Raw genomic sequence first — 8,323 nt, 5'->3', positions numbered from 1 at the left:
TTGTGCTCATCTGCAATACGTCTATAGGATGTTTCCTATCAGATGTCAAATAGACGTTTAGAAAATGTCTAATGTCTGTTAAAGATCACTTCATCTGGAAAGCATCTGCCGTGTACAAACATATGACAGACATCTTTAAGATGTCAGTTTTACATTCATTCTAAATCATAAACATCTTAAAGACATCTTCTAAACATCTATTTGACATCTGATAGGAAACGTCCTATAGACGTATTGCAGATGAGCAAACACAAATGTCTTGCAGACGTCAAATAGATGTCTCCGTGATGTACGTGTGTTACAATGGTTCATTTCTTTCTAAAAGAAATGGTTTTGTTTGTGTTGTATCAGTCCAAATGGGTAAATGAGTAGTTCTGTACTAAGGCATTGACTTCAGTTGAGGGACAGTGGCAAAGGTTAAGCTAGACTCAAGGTTACACATTGCTAATCATGGTAATGGAATGTTTACTTTGACTCGACATGACCAAGAGTCTTCGATTTCTTGACAATCATGGCTAAAAGCTCACTTCAGCAACTGTTCTTTTACTACTCTTGAGTTTTAGCCACTGCACTACACCACCTAACCTCGCTAAAATATGTCTCTGAATCATTGTCACAAGTAGCAATTGCATTGTTCACAAGCATGACATTAGCGCAGTAGCATATCTCTCACAGTATCAAGCTAAGTAGCAGCATGACAATTCTTTTTGAAGACTCATTACACAGCATCAATTCAGTGTACAGAGCAGCTGTTAAACGAGCAAATGTACATTATACAGATTTCTGGAAATGATCAGAAATTTGCCATATTTGTAGACAAACATCTAATTAGCATCTTTAAAGAAACAGATTTGCATACATGTATTTCATAAAGACCACAAAAACATTCATTGATAGTGCATCATGAAACAATTTAGCAACATTTAGCAAATTACCAAAAAATAATAAGCAGCTAGCTACATTTCCAAGTAGCTTAGTCAACTCTTGCCAATGTTAAATGCAAGGAGGTTTATAAAACTTAGAGAAAGCTATACATTAGTATTTCTCATGGCAACATGAAACTATTTTAGCTAATCACATGAAAACAGATTTCTGGAAATGATCAGAAATTTGCCATATTTGCTGCTTGTGCTGCATAAATTGCACATCTTGACTTTAGTTATCCATGTCTTTCACCACGTTTAGAACCACATGCTTCAGTCCATTATTATCTGCGATACAGCTGCCTATTAGTCATGATAGAGTGAAACAAAGAACGTCCTCAAATGTACATTATACAGATTTCTGGAAATGATCAGAAATTTGCCATATTTGTAGACAAACATCTAATTAGCATCTTTAAAGAAACAGATTTGCATACATGTATTTCATAAAGACCACAAAAACATTCATTGATAGTGCATCATGAAACAATTTAGCAACATTTAGCAAATTACCAAAAAATAATAAGCAGCTAGCTACATTTCCAAGTAGCTTAGTCAACTCTTGCCAATGTTAAATGCAAGGAGGTTTATAAAACTTAGAGAAAGCTATACATTAGTATTTCTCATGGCAACATGAAACTATTTTAGCTAATCACATGAACTGTAAACGCCATCTGACAGATTCTTCTGAAGGCATCACTAATTGTTTGATCAAATCAGGCACTGGTAAGACAATCTTTAATGCAATGAAATATTTGTGATGTCTGTTAGTGGAGAAAGATGCTAACCATGCTAAAGGTAACCAGCAAAACATTGGCCTACAAGGCCTCATTTATGAAACATGAGCAGAACGAATGCATGTCATCCATAAATCTATTAGTATGTAAATTGTCATATTAAATTAGATGTTTAAACAGTTTTACAAACTATTTACACAGATTTCTTGCACAAATTTACACAGATACAAATTATGTATGTGAATCATGTATAAGGCCTAATGGATGTACTGTACAGTGCAAAAATATATATATTTTTGTCTTTTGTCAGTTTTTCTTTATTATTATTTGTTTTAACAAATTATTATTATTTTTTTCTTCCCTGTTTGGACACCTTTGAGATATGTAGAGGTTTACGTTTCTCATAATTCCCACTGAGTTAATTAATGTCCATATTTGGTCACTGCCTTGTACGTGTAGGGTGCTAAACATGTCCATGTACTCTTCCTCTATTTCTTTTGTTTTTCTCCATCCCATCCCCCTTTTTATGAACAGAAAGACACACATCTGCTTTCCATCACACCTTTACAGCTATGACTCGCTCTCTTGTATTCCTTTCATCTCTGTGCAGTTTCTTCACTCACTATCTTGCTTATACCTTTTACTCTTTATTCATCATATTTTCTACACTTTCTTTCTGCTTTTTGGGAAGCCAGTAACTTCTGTTACCGAATCTGTTAACTGTGTTTAAGTGAGTGTGTTTGCTTACCTTATGTGTGTGTGTGTGCGTTTACTCAGGTTTTACAATCACAGATTAAAGCAGCAGAGATGCTGACAGAAGCAAACTACTGTTCGGCTAGTAACAGTCTTGCCCAGGACCTTCGTGAACACAGTTACAGTGGATTCTGTCAATATAGATAAAGAAATAACCTCTCCACCAGTCTTTTGATATGTATGGTCACATAATTTTTTAGGATTGAATTTACTGTACCATATACCATTCTTTGGCTGAACAAGTATGATTGGTTGAGCCAATTTATCTTTTCCCGGCCTAGTTGGGACGTCAAACAGTTTGCAATTTGTTTGGTGCTGCTTGTGCTGCATAAATTGCACATCTTGACTTTAGTTATCCATGTTTTTCACCACGTTTAGAACCACATGCTTCAGTCCATTATTATCTGCGATACAGCTGCCTATTAGTCATGATAGAGTGAAACAAAGAACGTCCTGTTTATAGGCTGATCAATTCGACATGCAGGCGATTTGCTCAGCCAAACTAGTGTCATTCAAAATAGACTCATAAAGGCCATGCATACACACATATACTGTACATATACAGTACACACACACTACTATTGTAGTTTTTATTAATATTTAGAATATTTTTTTGTATTATTAATAAAAAAAAAATTGTCTTCAGATTTCCCGTTTTCATTTTAATTTGTTAGTTTTACTAATGTTGTTGTGTATTTTTGTACTTTTTGTGTTTTTTAAATGTGTTAATTTAGTTTATAATATTTTTTTATTTAGATATATTTATTTTAGTACATCAAGTTAAACAAAATGGAATAAAAAAATATATTTTTTATGTTTATAAAAAAGTATATATATATAAATTTATTTCGAGCAAAAAAATAAAAAATAAAATAAATAAATAAATAAATATATATATATGTATTACGTTTAAGTTTATTTCAAGCTATTTCTATGTATGTGTATCAATACACATACATAAGTTTAAATTTATTTCGAGCAAAAAAATAAAAAATAAAATAAATAAATAAATAAATATATATATATGTATTACGTTTAAGTTTATTTCAAGCTATTTCTATGTATGTGTATCAATACACATACATAGAAAAATAGAACATTTTATCTCACATACATATGTATCCATACATATACAATTATGTTACACATATCCATACACATATTTACACATATAATACTTGCTCGAAAGGGAGTGGAAAGAAGTACAACTTATTTGGTCCCACCCCCAATTCAAAGGCTACTGCATATATACTGCAAATATATATATATATATTTTTTAAAAGTCAAAAGTCTATTTTTAAATTATATTCTACAGTTTAATTTATATAGTTTAAAATAATTTTTACGTTTTAGTTGTTCTAGTATACCATGTTAAACAAACTAGACACAAGAAATGTTGCTTTAAAAAGAAGCACTTTTTTATGTTATATTTTATATTTTTAAATGTTTTTTTTATTATTTTAGTTAATTGTAATAACCCTAATGTATGTATATATATATATATATGTGTGTGTGTGTGTGTGTGTAAACATTATTACATTGTAAACATTATTAAATTAATCTTTTCTACACTTGATAAGAGTAGTGCTTTTGCATGATGCTACATCCACATCAATAGGTGGCAGTATACATTTCAAGATGGTCTCTGAAACAAAACAGTTCTAAATATTTCTCAATTAAAGCACTTCTAATTTTATTAGCTTGTAATCATATTTGTTATCATTATATAATTCTAAGTAAACTATGTAGAAACTAGATTTTAACATGCAGTAGCCTATGCTTTAAGTATGATCGCTAGTAATAGCAAGCCTTTCTTCAAAAACCAACATGATCCGAGGTATCATTTATGTACTTAGCACAAATTGTGTTGACAAGTCAAATCAAAGTTTAATAAATCAGTTTAAGGGTTTGTTCAGATCTCTAACCCCAAGTATTAGCAACAAAGGTGATGCTTAACTTAGCAAACACCAATTAAAAGATGTTAGCATTGCTACGCTTGCCTTTGTCAGAAACGTTCAGGCACACGAAGCGGCTGAACTTGTTTACTTCAGTAAGCAAATGAGGGCTCTTGGCCATTGTCAGCAGTGCGGCAAACGGCCGGCTCGGGGCGGTCCCGAGGGAGCTAACATTTGCAGTAGCCTTTGAAAGGTCCCGCAGAGAGAGGTTTCTCTTTAGCTAATGAAAGAGAGGATCGCCAGGGGGACTCTTAGCTTCCAACTTCCTGAGAGAGAGAGAGAGAGAGAGTAATGCACTTCAATGTTACATAAACGGCCTCAGGTGCACCTTCTAGGTATCAAACCTCTCTTTTATGGGGAAAAAGGTTGAATAGTATTTAATGTCCTTTTCTAGGAGGAGGGGAGTGTTCTGTGAAGCTTTATGGCTTGTGAAGGGAAGCCCGTATGTGTTTTAGTGCAGTTAGGCTGATGTCTTGATAAGACTTGTGGTGTTTAAAATGCCTTGTTGTGCTGCATGGTAAATGATTGAACTTTTGTTTGTTGGTGTGTGGATAAAGTTTTAAGTGGTTTTAAATGGTTTCTTTTTCTAAAAGGCAACATCAAGGTTTCCACTTTTGAACAATAAATTAGTAGCCCTGGAATAAAAAAATAAACAAAATCCCTGATGTTTTCAAATGAAAATGTACATTTATGTAATATATTTATATAAATATACATCTATCTATCTATCTATCTATCTATCTATCTATCTATCTATCTATCTATCTATCTATCTATCTATCTATCTATCCTTTATAAAGTTAGTAAAACTTTTATATTCGTTTTTGTATTAATGTGTAATATTTCAAAGCATATTTTTAGCCTTTCAGTGGTTCACATATTTCTAAAGAATAATACATTCATATAAATAAATGTATGTATTAATTCTAAACTATTAAACATTAAAAATGTTATATATTACATTCAAATTATACATTACAAATGGCAATGAGTTCAGAAAGATAAACTTAATTCAAAGGGAAACAAGATTGGTTTTCTGTTTTTCTAATATTATCAACACCAACATCTATAAAAGGTTAACATTAGTGCTGTCTGTGAATCGATTAGAATAATAAAAAAACTATATTCTATAATTAATTGTAATAAACTGCATATTAATATATTTATATTGTCATAATTTCACATTGAACCTCCAAATTAATTTAGAAACAATATAAAGATGGTTTATTTTAAATATGTGTTTAATGGCATATTTTTACTAAGTAGCCTATTATTAACAATGGTCAGTATTTTTGATAACAATGCAATACTGCTACTGATGTCTCTATTAAACGCATTTCCCCCTCAATTTTAGCCATTAATTATAGCAATTCAACGTTACAGTATAATTGAAAGCCATTATTTTTAACATTTAGTAGGTTCTGAAAAATATAATTTTTTACTTTTAATTTAAGTGAACTTAAAACAATCTTCACATAAACCAGAAATGGTATATGCATAAATTAATCTTTATTCAAGCTGCAAAACTTCAGCGACTAGCTCTTAATCAGCGACTGATTTCTTTTTTTTTCTGTAATTTACCTCAATGAGACTTCATCAGATTTCACTTTAAAAGCAGCGCTGTCACTTTAAAATCTGATGCACATGACGCGTATCTGACACACATCTGATTTTCTCCCAACTCTTTACGGACCTTTAAGACTTTATAACTCATTTAAGACTGTGTTTACGAGGTCACTCGCCAAAACCCAGCATTTTGACATAATTCTGTTTTTGTCCATTGAAGCGCTACTGGCACACTGTCTGAAGCGGCTCAGAATACAGCCGAACGCGCAGTCTTTCAGATTCCATTCGATAATCATCTTCGTCCAGTGTCTGCACTATTTCTCGACAGAAGTTATGACGGACAACACTGCCTTTATACTCCTTTAAACTAGAGTTGTGAATGTGTCATAACCCCCTCACACAAGCCAATTGAATAGCCCTGGCCTAGCTTTTATTTTCCCTGAAATACAGCACGTTAAATGCTAATGTAGCATGCTGCCATTGTTCTCAATGTTACCTTTGTTAACATATTTGAATCGAACGCTATTTCATACTGTTGACCCTTTTAACCCTCAAATACACACTTACATTTAGCTCTCTTACTTGCATTTATTTAGGTCAGAAGAAGAAGCAACTAGAGTATATAAGCTTGTTACGAGCTGCCCTGAAGAAGTGTGTAAATGTAAAGCCCCAGAGCGGAGTTCTACTGGGGAACTCAATGTATGTGCTTTCTGACAGACTCGTTAATCTATAGAGCTGCACTGTACGGCTCAGAAATAGGTCAAAGCTGAGACTAGGGTTTTATACGAGTATGTAATATGTGTGTGCGAGTGTGTTTCACCTGAAAGTGCATACAACATTGCATCTGCACTATGGTTGTCATTACAGAAGATTAAAATCACATTGCTTGAACCAACTGTGATTTCATGGATAATATTTCATTCAGTTGGTCCAAACATCCCATTGTGTGAGCCATGTGCTCTCTTAAAGATGCAGACTGTGACTTATGTGTGGTGTGATGTAGTATTTAAGAGGCTGACATGTGTTTGGAACTAGAAGCAACAAGCTAGCTAGACACAAAATAGGTTTTTATTTGTGAATATGATTGGTGCATTCTGCAAAAAAATATATATATATTTCCAGCTCAAGTATCTTAATATTCTTAAAATAAGATTTACTTAAGAAGCAAAATGACTTAAGTCTGCTTGAAAATTACAAATACTGGTCAATACTGTTTTGTAAGCTCCAAATGTAATGGCACCACTTAATCCTGGATCAAATGTAGACTATAATGTTTAACAAGAATGGGTCTTGACCTTAAGGCGGACTGGGACCCCTCTTACAGGAACTTACCTCTTAGAAAAAATTTTTGAAGAAAAAAAAAACATCAAAACAAGTGTTTATGCTTAAAACAAGAAGAAAAATATCTGCCAACTGGGTCCGAAAAATAAACCTAATTCAAAGGATAAACAAGATGCTTTTTCAAGATTCTTTATTTGTCCTGGAAAACAAGACTAAAATAATGAGGTTGCAAGGTTGTTGCTAGGCGGTTGCTAACATGTTCTTAGTTTGCCATTAAGTATCCAGGCTAATCTGGTCTTGAGCTCAGATCCTTCTGTAAATGTTAAGTTTATTGGAATTTTGCCTGCAGTATCCACCAATTGAATACTGTGGTTTGATAGCTGATAGCTAATAATGAATTAAATCAAATGTAAAATTAAGATAAAGAAATGGGTTTGCACAATTAATTGAAATAAAACTGAAATCATGATAGAATATATATGATATATAATATATATATAATGTGTGCAATGTGTGTTAGCAGGTTCTTCAAATCATTAAAGGTCCCATATTGCCAAAACTGAAATTTCCTGGCTCTTTTCATGATAACTGAGGTCTAGGTGCTATGTAACTACCATATAAGTTTCGAAACGGTCAATCCACAGTCAAATGCACACAACCTGCATAAAGTAGCTGTGATTTTTCACGAACCATTGTGACTTCCGTAAAAAGGTGACGTCAGAACTACTCAGTCACCGCCTTCAGTCACCACCCCAAGCACCACCCACCGCCCACCGCCCCACTCTCCTTTTGCAAACCCCCAGACAACATCGCGTCCATGCCATTGCTGAGCAACAACAACATGGAAACATGTCGAGAAAACGCTGTTCAGTCTGGATGTCAGGAAACTACATCATTGCACAGTAGGGCTGTGACGGTTGCCGTGACAACCACGTCACCCGTTGTCTATTGACACCGGCAGTAGTGCACGTGATGCCACACACTCTATAACAAGCATAATTTTTGTATACAAGTGTAATAACAGTAACAGTTGCAGATTGTTTTATTTAGACTATAAGTCTATGCTAATTCACAAATTACCTCAAACGCCATAAATGGCGTTTGATCC

This window comes from Sinocyclocheilus grahami, unplaced genomic scaffold (genome assembly GCF_001515645.1).
Source record: "Sinocyclocheilus grahami isolate Dianchi unplaced genomic scaffold, SAMN03320097.WGS_v1.1 scaffold295.1, whole genome shotgun sequence".
Lineage (NCBI taxonomy): Eukaryota > Metazoa > Chordata > Actinopteri > Cypriniformes > Cyprinidae > Sinocyclocheilus > Sinocyclocheilus grahami.
The sequence above is the reverse complement of the archived record's forward strand: the minus strand, read 5'-3'. Positions refer to the sequence as shown.